The sequence below is a fragment of the Camelus ferus genome, chromosome 16, assembly GCF_009834535.1.
Source record: "Camelus ferus isolate YT-003-E chromosome 16, BCGSAC_Cfer_1.0, whole genome shotgun sequence".
Classification (NCBI taxonomy): Eukaryota; Metazoa; Chordata; class Mammalia; order Artiodactyla; family Camelidae; genus Camelus; species Camelus ferus.
In genome coordinates, this window is record NC_045711.1 from 12912488 (window position 1) to 12931511 (window position 19024).

The window sequence follows — 19024 nt, forward strand, 5'->3', positions numbered from 1 at the left end:
CAGTGGCTAGGGGGCCCTGGCCAGGAATTTACCCTAAGATTCAATTCTTTCATCTATAAAGTGGACAGAGTAGCAGACCCAAATAAAATAGCATGTCTTCAGCACCCAGCATGGTGTGGGTACATGGTAATTGTTTGGTATCATTACTACTATGTAGACAATCTCATTGGTCTTTACAGAAGTTCTCTACCTCCTGATTTTGTGGTTGAAGAAAATGGGGTTTTAAGAAATTAGGAGCATTGAGTAGGGGGCTCTGGTAATTCAGGACAGAGCCAGATGGGAGTCAGGTTCTAAGTCCCAGACCAGGAGTCATTCTTACCAGCCAATTGGACCCCTGAGCCCCCTAGTCAGGGGCTCTGCTCAGGGGACCTGAGGCTGCTCCAGGTTGGGGGATTGGGAGCTGGTGGGCTCGGGCCAGATACCCCCAGAAGAGCCAGCCTGTTTGCAGCTGCACATGCATCAGATCACTAGGGAAGCTGGGGGGAATAGGTGTATCTCACATCACATGCCCCAAACCTACCTCAGACTGCTAGATCAGAATGTACTGGGCTAGGACACCAGTAGCTTGTAAAAGCCCCCTCATGTATAGCAGGGTTGAGCTCCTGCTGCGTGCTAAAGGCACAGGGAGTGCACTGCCGGCAGAATCAGTGCCTGCTGTTTGGAGCAAATTAGAAGACAGGGATCACCAAAGCCACATTTCACCCAGACTGTACTCTCTAAGAATGGCTTCTGCACCCTATGCGAGAGGCTGGCCTGGCCGCCTGCCTTCCTCTCCCTTGACATCAGAGGGTCAGCTGCTCCTGAGAACATCGTCAAGCTTGCACCCACCACTCCAGAACTGGTCTAACCTCGCTCCATCTGTCTTTGCTTTAGGATTGAGCCACCACCCTGGCAGGTAACAGTGCCACCTCCGACCTGTGATTCTGAAGCTCTGAAGCTCTGGGCTGGAGGTGTAAACCTCCGAAATCTTGAGCGTCTCAGGCCGGCGGTATATAGTGCTGTCCTGACAGTGGCTTCTGGGAATCACCAATATTTCTTTGGGTCCCATAGAGTCTCAGGGCATGGCTTCCCATGCTGCCATTTTTGCTACCTTGGGTGCCTGGGAAGGCTGGGGCAGCATCTCTTGCTTGGTCAGGACAGCCGGGGAGAGCGAGCCTCCAACATTTGGCAGGGACAGGTCTTTCCCGGGAGCTGGGGGATCTTGTCTGCTGCGCCTGCACACTTCTCTGAATCCTGCCCAGCGTCAGGGGCTCACCTGCACCTAGCCAGCTTCACCTGGGCTGGAGGGATACAGGGAAGAAGGGAATTCCGGCAAAGGAAGAAATGAGGAGAATCAGCAGAGGAGGCCTGCTGGGGCTGGAGGAAATGGGAAAGACTTGTGGTGGTGGGGGGCAGTTAAGGGAAGAAGTGGAGAAGGGGCGGGAGGAAGGGAGGGGAGGGTCAGAGGATAAAGGAAGGGAAAGGCCAGCAGACCTCCTCCCCCACATTCCTCAGGAAATTTTTTTCGTTCCCTTGGTTATAGAAGAATAGCAATTAGCAAATTCAGTAAAAAGGGCCAGAAATGGAGATTGTTTGAGCATTTGGGGGCCAACATGCATTAGCAGAGGAATGTGAGCAGAACTATATATAGCCCCTCTCTTGGCCCACCCACCTGTCCGGCGGGTGAGCGATGGTCTATTTGTTCTGGGCTGGTATGTAGCTCACTTCACTCTGGGAGCCCACCATCTGGGCCCGAGCCTCGCTGCCAGTAGCTCTCGGTGACCATATATGGCAAAATGATATATGTGATAAAAAGAAGCCAAATTCTCCAGTTGCGTCAGCCCCCGGAGCATGCAGCCTGCCGGGCTCGAAACCCCTTCCAGCCCGGCTCCCTGCCTCCCGCCCTCACCCTTGCTCCGGAAACCAAAGGGGCTCAGTGATTGGCTGGAGGAGCAGTGAGGGGGCGGGGCCTCCCTCTCTCAGAAGTCTTCCGCCCCCCCCCTCCCCGGGGGGCTCAGACTGACTTCAACGTGTGTTCCGTGTGGGGAGGGTGATTACTGAGGGTGTTTGGCCCTGGCCTTAAACCAGAGATCAGAAGTTGAGTGATAACTCTCACATTCTTTAGAGAAAGCAGCCTCGTGTGGTACCGGTGTGTATGTGTCGGTAGGAGGGTGGAGGGGCACAACCCCAATCCCAAAGATAAAAGGAACCCACGTTCCCCAACATCCCCCTACAATTCCTTTGAACCTTACTTAACCCACCAAAAGATTGTGTAGCTGGGTGGGGGGAAGCGAGATATACATATATATGTGTATGTCTATGGTAATGTAATTTTATTTTTCATTCACCTCCCTGCAGCGAGTTCCCACTGGGGGCCTGGCACCGTCAGGGATGCTGAGGGAAGGTGACCAGCACAGGCAAGGTCCTAGCCTTCAAGCAAGGGAAGAGGCAGTGGCCATTGCTGTAGGGGCAGCCAGCACAGACCCAGGGGCTCAGGAGGCTCCTGGAAGGAGATGACACTTGAGCAGAGCCTTGAGGGACAAGCAGTAGTTTGCCTAGTGGTGGATGGGAATTGGGAGCAGAAACCCTAGGCTGAGGGGAGAGAGAGGGCGAGGGAGAGCAGGGTGAGTTCCGTGGCGGTGGTAGGCTCTGAGGCTGGGAGGTGGGCAGAGGCTGGAGCAGCGAAGGTCTTTTCCAGGAGGTGCTAAAGGGTCTGGACCTCTGCCTGCCTCCCCTACACCTCTCACATCTGAGCCCGAGACCCCCCGCATATGTACACACCTATATGCCGGGTCTGGCTCACACGCCGATATCCGGTGGTGAACACGCTCACACACACACACGTGCAGAGACCTACGCTCATGCCCACCCATTGCCATTTCACATAAGCAAGAACATTTAGCAAAAGGGAAGAAAAGAAGAGCAATGAAGCACCAGTGGGAACCTGGGGGAGAAGACAGGCTGGTGAAGGCCTTCTGCCGGGAGCGGCCGTGGGAGTGGGAAGTGTGTGGGCAGGAGAGCAGGAGCTGTTGTTGGAAGGGGAGGGAGGTCCTGGCTCCTACCTTCGGGAAGGCCCAGGAAGGGATGGAGACAGCCGGTCGGCAGAGGGGGTGGGGGGGCCCAAGCACTGGCCAGTAGCCAGCCTCTCCCCACTGACAGTTCAGCTTGAGCTGTGTGTCTGTGTGTTTTCAGGGGGTCAACTCCCCCTTTCTGACACCCCCCCCCAACACTCCTCCTTGGTGGGGACTGTGCCTCCTCCTTTAGCTGCACTTCTCTGAGTTGACCACAGAGGCTGGGGCACCAGCCGCAGGAGGCCCCTGAGAAAGTGCTCCGATGTCTGGCTTTCTCCCCTCCAGGGTGGATGCATTGACCAGATGTGTCCCTTGACACCCTGGGAGGCATGAGAGCCTGTCCTGACGGGGTGAGTGGCATCCCTGAACGTGCCTTCAGAGACCTGTGTCCACTGAGCATTCAGAGGGGAGATGCGGTTTTAGGGTACAGTTCGGTTGTTGCTTCTACCAGGAAGCCCTCCCTGGTTCTCCAGGGCTTGGCCAGGGACCTTCCTGTGTGCTCACTCGGACATCACCATGCAGTGGGATATGCCTGGTGTGGGGAGCAAGGTGCCAAGTGCAAATGTGTCTTATGACCTAGCCTGGAAGTCACACATCATCATTTCCATTACATTCTGTTCCTCTCACAGAGTGACCTTGATAAGATATAGGAGACGCCTCAGGGGCATAAATACCAGGAGGTGAGGACCTTTAAGGGCTTTCTTAGAGCCTGGTTACCATACTCACTAAGTTTGGGATGGTGTGTTTTCCAGCCACAGATAACTAACAACAGTGGATGCCCTTGAAAGGGTACTTGGGCCCAGGGAGCCAGGCAAATAAGGTTGGGTGGGACTAATCTCTGGGTCTCTACATTAGACAGGATTCTTTTCATTACAAGAGAAAAAAAATTCACTTCAAACTGAAGTATAGAAAGAAAGGTATTGGCTCAAGTGACAGAAAAGCCCGAGAAACAGTGCTGGTTTCAGGAGTAGCCCGAACTAAGATTTCATGAGAAAGTACATGATTAATTGTCCAATGAGAGGCATGGATTAGTCAGAGGTGTTTGGAGGAGGAAGAGGTGGTGAGAATGATGGGCTGTGGAGGGTCACTGTACTGTTCTCTCCATTTTTGTACATGCTGTCAAATTTCTACAACAAAAAAAGTGAAGAACCAGAATGGGCATGTCTCCTAGGAAGGTGCCACCTTGTTGGTCTGTCTTTTTCTTCCCACACATATAGTCGATCACAACCACATCCCAACACACTCGAAGCACAGAGGGATTCTCTGCATCAAATGGCACCAGAGACGCATCCGGATACACACTCCTCCCTTTCCCAAAGTTCCCAAGATCTTCCAGAGGACAAGCCCTCTCCAACAGCCCCCTTCCTATTCCAGGAAGTCCGTTTGCCTCTGATCCCCATATCGATGGCGTCTTTCTGCTGCTATTCAGTAAATCTGTCCAAACTGAAGACACCTGCCTTGCCAAAGAGGCTGTTGCCACTCAGCGTCTTTGGCTGCAGGGACAGATTCTGAGGACAAGGATGGCATGTGTCCTGCGGACAGCTCTAGCCACAGTGCTCGGGATCCGGCTTGGCACATAGCAGGTACTCCATAAATATTTGTGGAGTAAATGAAATCTTTTCAAGAAAAAGGACCAGCAAGACTCGACTCTGCCACAGGTCTTCTCCCTCCCGGGTCTCAGCCTCACTATGCGTCGCTCTACAGTTACTTCCTCTCCCTCTGGCCTCCTCTGCTGCCTGGTCTCCACTCACCCCAGCTCAGCCACAGCCCCCCAGTCCCACCTCAGGGCATCCTTCTCTGCCGACTTTCAAGTCCCGCCTTCCAGGACCCTTCTACTCTCCCTTCTCTTATGTATTTAACCACTGCCTCCAAACTAGTCCGTCCCCATCAACATTCAAACATCCGCTAGTCTCTCCCGCTGAAATAACAAACAAACCTTCTCTTAACACATGTCCTCTTCCAGTTCCTTCCCTTCACAACCAGCTTCTTAAGAGGCTGTCCATATTCTGTTTCCCTTCATCTCACACTCAGTTCTTACTCATTTCCTTCTGGCTTCCACCACCATCACTCCACAGACATAATGTTGTCCTGGTACCAGTGACATCCTGGTTGTCCACATCCTCCTCTTCCTGACCCCTCAATCCCATTAGACACCGTCGGCCGGTCCCTTCATGAACTCGCCTGGTTTTCCCCTCTCTCTCCGGTTGCTCCATTGAGATGCCTCCTTCACAGGCTCATCCCCTCTCTCAGGCTGGTAGCATTTCTTAAAACCAAGCCCCAAGGTCCCCTTGTCCACTCTGCAGTCTCTCACTGGGCAGGTCACTCATATTACTTATTTAGGCTCTTTTGTTACTACACATATATATATATATATATATAACTCCTCAGATAATCGCTATCCATTCTCCTCTCCTTCCAAGAATGTGTTAGGACACCCCCATCCCTGTGGGACACAGTCATGAACATGCACCTATGTGACACATGTCACTTCAGGGCAGAAGCTTTAAGAATCAGTAGGCAATTCGCTATGTCTCCTTTCTCTGCCTTAATCATAGTGGAAGCCTCTGTTAAGATGGAAGTTTCATCAGCCTTGTCCCTGAGTGTCTGTGACAAGTGAGGTCTTCCTGATGACCTGTCTGGGATATGCAGCATACTAAGGAAGTACATCTGCTTAATAACGGTACTGAGATCTGGATTCAAGCCACTTATGACGTCTTTGTTGTTTTGGTATCAGGGTGTTGCTGGCCTCATAAAATGAATTGGGATGTATTCCCTCCTGCTGTTTTCTGAAAATTTGTGTAAGTTTGGTGTTATTTTTTCCTTAAATGTTTGATAGAATTCACCAGTGAAGCTCTCTGGGCTTGAAGTTTCCTTGGTGGGAAGGGTTTGGATCATGAATTCAAATTCTTTAGCAGATAAAACTCTTTGGACTTCCAATTTCATTTGTGTCAATTTCGGTAAGCTATAATGTGTCAAGCAATTTGTCCATTTCATCTGTGTTGTCAAATTGATTGGCATAAAGTTGTTCATAATAATTTCTAATTATTCTTTTAATTGGTTTACTATTATTCTTTTCCAGTGTCTGTAGGCTCTGTGGTCATAGCTTCTCTTTTATCCCTTATATTCATAATTTATTTTCCTTCTGTTTCTCTCTCCTTGATCCATCCTGCTAGGAATTTACCAATTTTGCTTATATTTTCAATGAACCAACTTTCGGCTTTGTTAATTTTCTGTTTGTTTCCTTCCTTCTCCTAACTTTGGGTTTACTTTGCTCTTCTTGGTCTAGCTTTTTGAAGTGGCAGCTTAGATCACTGATTTTATCTTTTTTCTTTGCTAATAAGCTAAACGTTTTCCTTTAAGCACTCTTTAGCTGTATACAAGCTTTGAGAGATTATATTTTCATTGATCATTCAGCTCAAAACACCTAATTTCTAATTTTCCTTGTGTTAAACACAAGATGACAGGCCCCCAAATGGAGTTGCTGACGCCCCATATCCCCAAACTGAGACTAATTATAGTCTAGGCTCTCCTAGAAAAGAAATCTTAAACCAGCCAGGCAGGAACCACCGGGTCAGCATTAGTTAGGTAACCTGCCAGGTAGACCACCGCTCCCCACCCCCATCCTCTAAAGGAAAGTAACTTTGCAACCAACCCGCTGTTTGGCCGAGTGTAACTTCCCTGATCCTGCTCCTTTCTCCCTATGAAAGCCTTTTATTGTACAGCTCCTTGGAGCTCCTTTCTGTTAGATTGGATGCTCCTGGTTCATGAATCATTCAATAGAGCCAATAAAAGCTTTCCAATTTACTCAATTGAATTACACTGTTTTTTTTTTAAACCCAAAGCAGATGTCAAAATGATATGAAAGGGAGCGATGGAGCAGTTGTACGTGGTGGGGAGAGATGTCAGGTCTGACACCTGTGAAAGGAGGGAGGGAAGGGAGAGCTTCAGACTGTAGGACACTCAAATCTCAGCCGGCCTGTGAGAGTGGTCCTGGGTGGGCAGAGGTGGCCAGCTGTGCTGTCATTGGTGAGGAGCTGCCTGGGGAGGAAGTGAACACTGAGGCTGATCTGGAAGCGTGGCACTGAGGGCTGTCAGTCAACTACATTCTTTGGAAAAGGGCATCTTGAAGGGACACGTGGGTCATGGCCTCCTCGGCCACACAGAGCCTCCCTAAGCTAGGCCACGCGCGGCTGTACATACTGTCACAGAACCACGCCCCTTCCGTTCAGAGAACTCACTTTGGTGGTAACTGCACCGCTCGTGACATGTGTAAGGTCTGTCCTTCCTGGAGAACAGGGACATTGAACTTGTTGGCCACGCCGTCTGCCGTGCACAGCATGTGCTTACAGGAAGGAGAGCATGAGCGAGTGACTAGTACTAATTCAGTCTCTCAGAACCCTGGCCGCCTGGGGGCTGCTGTGCCCCCGTGAAATCAGCTGTGCTGGCCAGGGGAGTTGTGTGGTACTAATCCGCGGGCAACGATGGATTCTTCTGGAACAGGCATCTCCGGATCGCCACGAGTCTTTGTGAACCTTTCTTATAAAAGGGGTGGCACTTCTTCACCTGACTTGCTCCAGGGGTGGGGACAGCTGCGAAGGCGCAGCAGAGACGTCTCTGAGTCCACATCCGCCACGAATGAGTTGTCCCCAGGAAACAGCTACGTGCCCCTATACCTGAGGCTTCCCTCTACTCATAACATGCCCCCTTACTGTCCCCTTTCCTTCCCCAGAAAGCTCTCCTTTGCTCTATTTTCCTTGAGGTGTTTCAGCTGGGACAAGGCAGGTTCTCGGGGCCAATAACATGGGATGAAAATATAGCCTCATGTTAGGAACACAGTCTAGGCTCAGATCCCAGTCGTCCAGGCTGCAGGGCTCTGGGCAAATCACTTAACCTCTCTGAGCCTCAACTCTCATCTGTAAAACAGAAACAGCAAAAGGGCAAAACCAAAGGCTGTTCTGAAGCATAAGCAGAACGCCTGGAGTTGGGGCTCTGACAAATCTTGTCGTAAAGAAACCCAGCTTTCCCCAAACTTACTGGCAAAGCCCAAGCACACGCGGGATCCCAGTGTTCCATGGAAAGCAATTTGGGAAACACTGCTCCAAAGAATTTAGCTTTTATCTTGAGGATGCTGTAGACCTTCAGAACTATCACAGATGAGATCCAGATGGCCTTGGCCTCCCGCAGAACCATTCCAAGTGGAGTTATGGGGGGTTACGTCTCTGGACGTCAGTGAGGGATGCTGGAACCCTCTAGTGCTTTCCAGACTGTTGCTCTGCAGGGATATTGTGGTGACATCATGTGACACTCCTCTCTTTCATGCTAAAAGGACCTTTTCTCGGGTTTTTACTGATCACGGACAGAGATGCATGGAATGTTTTAAAGCAGGGTGCACCCTAAGGTTAGAGGCCCATTCCTTCCACTCCTCATTTTACAGGTAGGAGAACAGGCTCAGCTAGGAAGTCAAGTGACTTGCCCAAGGACACACAGAAGTGAGGGGCAGTGACCAGAACTCAGAACCAGCTGCTGGGCTCTGAGGGAGATGACGTGTCTGTGGTCAGAACTGGGTGTGTGAAGGACCATTCGGTGGGGATAGGGAAGGCCCTCAGCTTAGGGCTCCTTCTCCAACTGTGGCTTTGTGGAAGGAGGTAAAGGGAAGGATGAGGGTCAGGGGTTAATAGGCCTGAGTCCAGGTGGACAAGCAGCTGGGCCCAGGCACAAACGAAGGCCTGGTTTCTGGTGATTCTAGGGATGGGAAGGCAGGGATGGAACTTGCAGCAGATGGAAGGGAGACCAGAGGAATTTGGAATGGGCCCAAGGGGCCCAGCTCCCAGAAAATGAGGGGGAAACATGTTCTGCTCCGAGAGAACATTATTTACAAGAGAAGAGCAGAGACAGGGTCCTTTCTGGGGAGACTGGTGGGCTCTGGCTTATGTTTCTTGGCTGTGACCCATCATACCAATTCATGTTTCTAAGACAACAGGAGAACCAAATAGGAACAACATTAATGGTGATAAGAGGTGACTGTTGCAGGCTGGGCCAAGCCAGACAAGTTGAGCTCAAAGATCAGAAGTTTTGAGGCCAGTTCTAAATTTAGCGTCCAATTTTTGAGGAAGCCAAAATGAGCTCTCCCCGCATGAAGTGTGTCAGAAGAAGAGGTCCAAATCCCAGGGAGAAACGAGTACAGAGGGGGTGGGGAGCCCCCTTTCAGCCAGAGATGCTAAGAATGAGATCAACCAGGCTCTTTGAAAAAAAAAACCTCAGTGTCTTTTCAAACTAAGAGCTTTGAAAGAACCACATATCACATCCCCTCTTCTCTCTCCCTTGCTGCTTTTTAAAAAATTTATTACTTAGAAAGACCCTCAAAGCAACTCAGAGTGTGTGGAGATGACACAGTTCAAGCCTCTGTTTCTCCATCCAACCCCAGCCCCCATCTCCCCGTAGTGGACCAGGTCTCACTCCCCGGGATGTGGGCTCCCGGCAGCAGCGGGAGGAGTGCAGGTACCCAACCACGGCGGGCTCTTCCTATTGGCTCAAGACATCTCCTCATTGGGCAATTCATGAGACTGACATCTGCAAGTTGCTGACATCAATGCACCCCACAAAGAAGTCACCGGAGCCCCAGCTTTTCTGGTCCCCACCACGAACACTCCCATTGTGCCGGAATGGACTAGGGGTCCAAAGACCTGGGTTCCCTGGCCCTACCCTCCTCTTATCCTTTGGCCCCCAGACCTCTTACCTTCTGCCTCTGCCATTTGCTTTGCTGGAGATCCTGGAGCGTCAACCTCTCAGAGCAAGAGTTTCCTCGTCTGAAAAATGCCAAGTTGCCAGGTTGTGTCAAAAGCACCCCTGTGGGGTCTCCTGCCTTCAGACCTATCCCTCCACCCCGACATGTGCCCTCCAGGTCAGGACTCCATCACTCCTGCGGGAGGCTCCCTGCTCCCTGGGCTGCCCCCACTTACCCCGCACCCATAGGGCTGGCTTAATCTCCCTGAAGCAATCCTGATCAAGTCACCGTCCAGCTCCAGACCTTCCCACAGCTGCCCACTGCCTACAGAATCAAGGTCCAAACAGTTCAGCCTGGTGTTCAAGGTCAGCCACGGTCTGGCCCCAGCCTACCTTTTTTTTTTGCTTCATTCTTGTTTACCTACTTCTTCCGGCAAAGGGAGCCATGACTCTCCAGCTTTTCCTGTCTCTGGGCTTTCATTTACATGCATCATTTTATCTGAAATGGCCTCTACATTTCTGCACGTCTGGCCTTTACCCCGCTGGCCGCCCACAGCCTACTTATTAGTTGTAGGACTGTGAGCAAGTTATTTATACCCCGTGTCTGCACAAGATTGTTTCCAAAGACAGCCACAGCGATTGCTTCCGCCCTGCACGCCCTTTGCAATGTGACTTTGCCACTCATCCCATGTCAGTTTCCCTTCCACTTGAACCTGGGCTGGCTCTGTGACACTTGTGAGCCAACTGAACGTGCTAGATGCGATGTGATGTGTTTGCACCCTGGGAAGTGGGCTGCTACGTAAAGAAGTCCCAGACGTCCTGTTAAGAGGAGTCACGTGAAGGACAACTGGAGGGCCCCAGTCATGGGACAAGGCCATCTGGATCCTCCAGCCGCAGCCGCAAGCCTGGCTAACTGTGGAGCAGAGAGGAGCGAGCTGTCCCTGCTGAGCCCTGCCTGAGTTCCTGACTCACCAGCTTGTGACCAAAGAAAATGATGGCTCTTTTAAGCCACTACATTTGGGGGTAGATTTCCGTGAACCCACAGACAAATGCAACAGCCTCCTCACCTACAGAGTGGGGCTATTAATGGTTTCCTGCCTCACAGAAGGGCTGGGAGGATTAAACAAGTCAGTCTGTGTAAAGCACTTAGAACAGAGCTGGCACGTTGAAAGTACCCAATAAAGTTAGCTCCCACAACCGGAAATGACCTTGTTTAATTTTTTTACTCATCCCTGAAACCCCTCTCCCAGCTGTGCCCAGCATACAGTAGGCACCCAGTAAACACAGATGAACATCACATGTCCCATAAGCCTTTCCTGATGGCTGTCCACCAGAGGGACATTCTCCCTCCCCTGAGCCCCAGTGCACTTTATCAATGTCCCTCCTTCAGCCCTGAGCTCTGGCTGGTAGCCCTCTTTGTAGACTGTGAGCTCCTTGAAGACAATGGCCTTGCCCATAATACACGGGCGATACGTGTTTGTTGAATAAATGAATGAGTGAAGGCATGGAGACAATGCCATCTGCCTTATCAGCCTAATCAGGCTTATTGTAATTTAAAAGAAGATGAATAAAGGACTCAGGCACCTCTGTGCTTCCTCTGGAGAAGCACGTCTAGCTGTACTTCTGCTGCCTCTGTGTCTTCTGGTCCCTTCTGTGAACTTTAACCTTTACGGCAGGAGAGAATCCAACACAGGGCCCTGGAGGAAGTCACCCTGTTCCCTGTCCTGAGAGCCAGTGACCTCGCAGGTATGGAAGTACAGGGTGTGACAAAACAGACCTGGGAAAGAACTGACGAGCCCTCGCTTGTGCCTGAAGTTCCACCTTGAGATGGAAAATAGCTGATTCCTAAGCCGTGATTCAATCAGACACCAGTTCAATGTCTGTAAGATTTGCATGGTCCAAAGAGACAACAGAATATGAAAGAGTGTAGGATTCCATTTGGTTCAAAGCTCTTTAGCTTTAGATAGAAATGGCTTGACTAGTCTTAAAAGCCAAAGATACAGAATTAAATTAGGTGGTAGAGTTTCCTGGTCGGGAATGTGACATCACTTAAATCTAGGAGTCCAACATACACATTCCAGTGTCCACAGCAGCACTGTTTACAACAGCCAAGACATGGAAACAGCCTAAATGTCCATCAACAGATGACTGCATAAAGAAGATGTGGTATAGATATACAATGGAATATTACTCAGCCATAAAAAGAACGAAATAATGCCATTTGCAGCAACATGGATGGACCTAGAGATTATCATATTAAGTGAAGTTAAACAGAGAAAGACAAATATCATGATGTCACTTATATGTGGAATCTAAAAAAAAAAATACAAATTTTACTTACAAACCAGAAATAGATTCACAGACAGAAAATAAACTGTGGTTACCAGCAGGAAGGAGGGGAGGGATTAGGAGTTTGGAATTAACATATTACTATATATAAAATAAATAAACAACAAGGACCTACTGTATAGCACAGGGAACTATACACAATTTCTTGTAATGAGCTGTAATGGAAAAGAAACTGAAAAAATGTATCTGTATAACTGAATCGCTTTGCTGTACACCTGAAACTAATATTTTAAATTGACTACACTTCAATAAAAAATAAGAATAAAAAAAATAATGCGTTAAAAAAAAATCTAGGCATCCTAGGCCATGTGGCACCTCCTCTGAAGCATGGGGTCATTGACACAACAATGGCAGGGAAGAGAAAAATGTTCTGTAATCTCAGAAGAGTTAAGAAGGCAGCCCCCCAAACAGTGTGATATGAATATTGTAGCTTCCTTGGTGAGTGAGCAAATTTAAAGATTTAAATAGAAATAGAAAGTTTACAGGAATCCAAATCATGGTATTAATGTTTTTATGTAAAAGAATCTGTACACATTTGGTATTTACGTATTTATAGCTCAATAGGATTCATCCTATTTAGAGTAAAAATCTTGAAATTCCAACTGAAAATCGGTAGGAATGTAATGGATTCAAATTTATAATTTTAAACTGAAAACTCCTTAAACTCACATATATTGTATTGGAACATTTAAGAGACCTCAAAGTTCACCATATTTATAGGTTTAATTTATTGGAAGAATAATTTATATTTAAATACTTGGAAAGGTTCTGTTTGTTAAGTCAGGCCATTTAGGTACATAAAAGAAACTGAATACAATAAAATGTTTAAATGCAATTTAAAATGTTGAAGGGAGTCTAACTTTGTAACTGGAATCAAATATTCAAAATCCTTTTAAAAGCAATCATGAAAATATGTTGAGCACAAATAGAATATTATTTGTAAGTTGAAGCCTAGGGAAGAACCAGGGTTTTGAATTGCAATTTCAATAAGTTAAATATTAATTTTAAAAGTCAGTGAAACCTCTGAACCATCTTTGTCTAGAAAATGAGATTTATGGTAATACATGCCTTGCAGGATTGCTGAGGATTAAATGGGACACCAGGTTTAGTGTATTTGGCACCAGGACCGGTACACGGTAAGCCTTCGATAGGACATGTCAGCAAATATTAGTATTATTAGCTCTTTCTTAAAAGAGAGTATTAAAATGTTCTGAGATAAGAGGGATGTTCTAAGATACAGGATGTGACCCAGGACACAGGTAATCCCGGTGGCAGGGGTAAGAAATCCACCACACAGTCACCCTGGCTAGCAAGGCTCACTCTCATTTCGTCTGGGTCTCCCCCAGATGTGGCCGGCTTCTCCAGCAGGTGTGCAGGTCATTATCATTACCCCACCCAATGTCCCCTTTGCCAGTGCCCATGGGTGGCATTTCTCTCATTCATCCATCCCACAAACATCCACTGATGGATGGACCAGCTCCACTGATGTTGGTACCAGGCGTCGTTCTAGGCAGTGGGGATACTGCCGTGACCACGGGTGGAAACCCCTGCCCTCCTGGGGCTCACATTCCAATAGGGGAGATAGATGTTACACAAAGTCAACAAGTGAATAAAGCGATATGTTAGAAGACGACATGCTGACGGAGAAAACCCACAGGGCAAGGGAGTGGGAGTGCCGGGGCGGGGGTGCAGTTTTAGGATGGGTATTCATGGTAGACACCACTGAGAAGGGACATCTGAGCCATCTGAGCCAAGACTCTAAGGAGGTGAGAACGAATTCTGCACCCAGGGAATAGTCAGTGCAAAAGGTGGGAGAAGGCCTTGAAGATCCAAAGAACGTGGAGGAGGCTGGTGGGGCTGGACAGGGGTAAGCAAGGGGGAGGGGAGGAGATGAGGTCAGAGAGGTATGGGTGGGGTGGGGGGCCTGATGATGGGGGTCCTCAGGGCCTTCAGAAGGACTTTGGCTTTTACTCTGAATGAAGTGGAGAGCCACTGGGATATTCTGGGGACAACTGGAGAAATGTATGAACTGTATATTGGAAACAATTTAATCAATATTCAAATTCAGGGGTGTGATAACTCCTAATAAGGTGAAATAAAGTTCTTGGAGAGAGGAGGGTACAGCTCAGTGGTAGAGCCCATGCCTAGCGTGCACAAGGTCCTGGGTTCCATCCCCAGTGCCTCCACCATAAACAAACAAACAAAGTAAACCTAATTACCCCCCCACCAAAAAAAAAAAAACTTAAGTGTCATTCTTCTTCAAAGAACCTTGCTAAAGTATTTAGAGCTAAAGGGTCATGACATTTGCACCTTACTGTCAAACAATTAGGCAAAAAAGAAAAAAAAAACTATTTGTAATAATAATAATTATCTATTACTGAGTAATAAATTAGGTCAAATTTAGAGGCATGAAACAATAAGATCACACACATTTTATGAGGGATTCTGAGATTACCACTGTTCATTTTTCAGTTCTTTAGTGTCTTCTAAAGTATATTAATTCAGTCTGTAATGTTAATTGAGCTCTGATCATGCTCAAGGTACTACGTTCAGAATTGTAGAGATCCAAAGATTAACATAGGTCCTTCCATGAAAGGATATATATGGATATCATTCACTTTATTCATTCAACAAACATTTAATGAGCACCTACTATGTGCCATGCACTACTCTGGGCAAAAAAGACATATCTCTAAGTAAGACAGAAACTATGCTGGCTCTCCTGGAGCTTAAATTATAATGGCGCTAGTTAAACAATGAATAGATAAGAAAATTAAGTAGTAATTTAAAATTAAGTAGTAATTAAGTAGTGTTATAAAAAATACAAAGGGCTTATATACTAGAGAGTCATTGAGTGGCTACTTTAGATTGGGTTGTCAGCCAAGAAAGGGCTGAGAAAATGGGCTGAAAAAAAGAAACTCAACTGAAGAAGCCCAATGATATCCTTTTCTCACGTAATTCCTAAGGATCAAAACTCTGGGAGCAGCTTATCTGGGTGATCCTGGCTCTGGGTCCACCATGAAGTGTGGTCACGGTGTCGGCATCTGGCGGCTCATTTGAGGCTGGAGGATCCACGTGTAAGACCCGCTCCCGTGGCTGCTGGTGGGAGGCCTCAGCTCTTCCCCAGGTGGGCTTCTCCACAGGGCCGCTTGAGGGTCCTCACGGCATGGCGGTTGGCTTCCCCCAGATTGAATGACCCATAGAGAGAGGAAGGAGGAAGCCGCAGTGCTTTTCCTGACCTAGTCTTAGAGGGCACCACCCTCACTTCCGCCATATTCTGTTCTTCAGAAGTGAGTCACGAAGTCCAGCCCACATTCAAAGGGAGGGGAACCAGCTCCAGCTCTCTGAAGAGCAGAGTATCAAAGAACCCTCTTTGTAAATGTCACACATGATTTGTTGTAATAATTATTATTATCCATATGGGTAACTCTGCTGAGACGTCCCACAGAGGAGAGGTAGAACACAGATCTTCCAATAACAACTGGTCCGCAGCTCTCTCTCTGATCAGAGGGCCGAGAGGGCATATGCAGGGAAGATTCTGGGGGGAAGGAAGAAGACTGGGCAAAAACAGCATGAGAACAACCTTAACCTCCTCCATCGTAACGGTTGCTGTTTTCAGGAAGGAAAAGGCTACCAGGAGTTACCTCCAAGGTTTCTGTGATTCCTTCCCTAAGGACGGGCTGGGCAGATGGTCAGGAGGTCATCCATCATCTTCAGCACCCGTCTCTGGTGCCTGGCACGTTGCACTCGGGTTCTGCAGGCACTCAGTAAATACTTGATGATACTGATGTTGAAAACTCTCACACATTTGTTCTCTGTTTATACGGCTGAATCTCCCTATCTGTGTATTCATGCCTGATGCTTGTTGTTTAGTTAAGGATCACAATTTTGATGAGAGACCAGCATCGTGGTCCCAGTGATGGTCTGTGGATTCATTCAACCACTAGAATCATAATGACAGTAAAGACTTAATACTCACTATGCCCCAGGTTCTGTTCTCAATGACATTCACATATTAATTGATTTAATCTTAAAGCAACCCCATGAGCTCCCACAATCTCCATGTCACAAGTGAAGATACAGAGGCACAGAAAGATTAAGAAACGTGCCCAAAGTGACAGAGTTCAGTCTTATTCCGAGAGTCTGCATTTAAAACCACTATGCTGGATTGTGTCTTAATTGCATAATTCCTCTTTCATGTTTTAAGATACCTAAATACAAGCAGGAGGTGGTACTTAAATCATGTATCAATAATTCATCGTAAGATCTGGGGAACTAGAAAGTCCAGGCAACACAGAATGCTAAGCAGGCAATGAACCTAGGAAATATGGGGGCCAAAGTTTTCAAACTGGATTCTGAAGCATCCCTGGCTTCCTGGGGTGTCCCAGGTTCTGCTTGTTGGGAGCAAGTGAGCTCTGTGGACCCTCATTACCCCAATTCAACCACAGCACCCCACTTGGATCTGTGGATCAGACTGTTTCTCTGCATATATCCAGGATTGCACGGACCACCGCAGCAGCTCCAGACTGTCAGTGAAATTTGTGGAAGATCTTGAAATAGACAAAAATATTACTGTTTCCTTTCCGTGGTGCCATGTCTAGAGGACCCTTCCGGGGTTACCTGATTCTAGAGGGGTTTGACCCTTCTGTTCTTTCCCTTTCTTCTTTACCATTTTGATACTCTGTAGAGACAGAAGTTAACTTATGGAGGTGATGCAAATGATTTCTGTTCATAGAAATTCAAATGAATTCTGTACAAGGAAGATGCAATTGACTTCTGCCCTGCGGTAGAGGTCATTTTTGCATCTATTAGCAAACCAGCGTCAGCATTCCAGATTGTCTCTCTAGGGGTCTGTTCTTTGGATTCTCCTCTGAACTGGGTTGGACGTCATACTAGTTCTCGCAATTGATGAGTTCGGTAAAATCTTTAAAACGGGTCCATTTTATTTGTATATAGAAGTCGTAATTCTACTTAAAAAAATTATCCTTTAGCAAGATGGTCTCTCTGCACACACTCTGGCCTCCTGCCTTTCTTGCACCCCATTTAATCCATTCTCCACACACGAGCCAAAGCCAAGGGCAAATCTCAGCATGCTCCTCCTCGGCTCAATACTGACCGGCTGTGCAGCCTGCTGACAGCTGAGTGGGTCTGGCTTCTGCTAAGACAACTGCGTGGCACCATCCTGAGACGGGCACCTTGCCTTGCACCGGATAGTGGGCAGCCTCCCAGGAAGGTGCTCCACCCAAGGGCCCCCCGATCAAGCCCGGATTTCACCAGCGGCACCCACAGACTCGCCTTCCGAGCTCAGGACAGAGACGGCTTGTGAGTTTTGTTTTGTTTTTCAGATTTACAGACCGACTCCCTTTCTCTTCCCCCAAACCTCATTCCCCAGCTCCTAGATTCTGTGCCAAACTGGCATTTCTGAGCCTGTCACTATAAAACAGAAACCAAATAAACTTCTACTCAGAGCTCAACCTTTGGTCTCTTACTATTATTTTTTCTTAAATAAAATCCTCGAGCGCTCTTGAATCCCCTTAGGGTAAAACACAAGGCCCTTGGGAAGGCCTACCCAGAAGGCCCTGCAGGCTCCAGCTCCCTCCTGTCCTCAGTCTCTCTGCTCCAGTGACGCTGGCCTCCTGACTCACCCCTCCCAGACCCCGAGGCCCCCCACTTTGTGTTAGTACAGCCCTACTCCCCTTCCCCCGCCTCCTGCCCACCCTCGTCTGCCTAAATAAAACACCCATTCACCCTCCCAGTCTCTCCCTAAACATTACATAGCTTCTGCAGAACGACTTGGTTGGCTCCTCACCTCCATCTTCTTACACGAACCCAGCACCCAGCACTTCCCAACAGCCCGGCAGTGATAATTATTTAACTATTTATAAATACTGGTCTAAAGTCTCTCCTTCCCCCAAAACCATAAGCTCCAAGAAGCAGGAACCAGATCAATTGTTTCGTAATCTGTCCCCTCTGATTCTCTCAGGACCAGGCTCCCAGGAGGCACTCAGTAACACCATTATTTGTTGATTGACAGAGGGTTCTGAAGCCCAGGTGTGAGGGTCACGAAAGGCTGTCGGGATTGGCGGGGCACACGTGGTGGCTGTAAGTGAATTACGGGTGGGCTGGGATGGCTGCCTGGCCTCTAATCCATGGCTCAGCCCCCTTGCCTTGAGTCTGGGCACCCCGTAATCAGGTACTGTATTCATCAGTCTTGAACTGGCCTAGGCCATTGCTTCATCAAGTCCTGGTTTCCCTTCTGACAGTTCTCTGCCAGCTGGCCTTCTTTTGGCTTATTTGCCATTAATCGCTGAAATGAAAGTGTCCCCAGAGTATCTCAAAATGCAGTCATTTCAGACAGTTCAGCAGTCCTTCAAAAGGTTAAACAGTTACCATGGGGACCAGCAATTCCACTCTTAGATGGATCTATATATATATATACATACATACACATACGTACATACATACATACACATACTCAAAGGAAATGAAAACCTATGTCCACAGAAAAACTGGTACAAGAATATTCAAAGCAGCATTATTCATAATAGCCAAAAAGTAAAAACAACCCAAATGTCCATCAACTGATGACTGGATTTATAAAATGTGGTAAATCCATACAATGGAATAGTATTCAGCCATCAAAAAGCAACGATGTGCTGATATACACTATGACATGGATGAACCCTGAAAACATGCTAAGTGAAAGAAGCCAAACACAAAAGACAACATAGTCTATGATTCCATTTATATGAAATGTCCAGAGTAGGCAAAGCCAAAGGACCAGAAAGTAGATTAGCGGTTGGGTCGAGCTGAGGCTTTGGGAGGGAAAAGGAATGACTGCTACTGGGTATGAGTTTTTGTGATCACAGGGGTGATGAAAATGTTCTCAGGCTGACTGTGTT

At 47.8% G+C, this 19024-nt stretch overlaps 1 long non-coding RNA gene across 1 annotated transcript in view; it reads right to left on the reverse strand.

The window, feature by feature from the left end:
- LOC116669201 overlaps positions 1-10087 on the reverse strand; it is a 41100-nt gene extending 31013 nt beyond the window's left edge. Inside the window, exons 1-2 of the long non-coding RNA XR_004326551.1 lie at positions 10010-10087; positions 9787-9856 (exon numbers count right to left, since the gene is read on the reverse strand). This is a non-coding gene — a long non-coding RNA (uncharacterized LOC116669201). The remainder of the gene's footprint in view (positions 1-9786; positions 9857-10009) is intronic.
- Positions 10088-19024: the final 8937 nt, after the last annotated feature.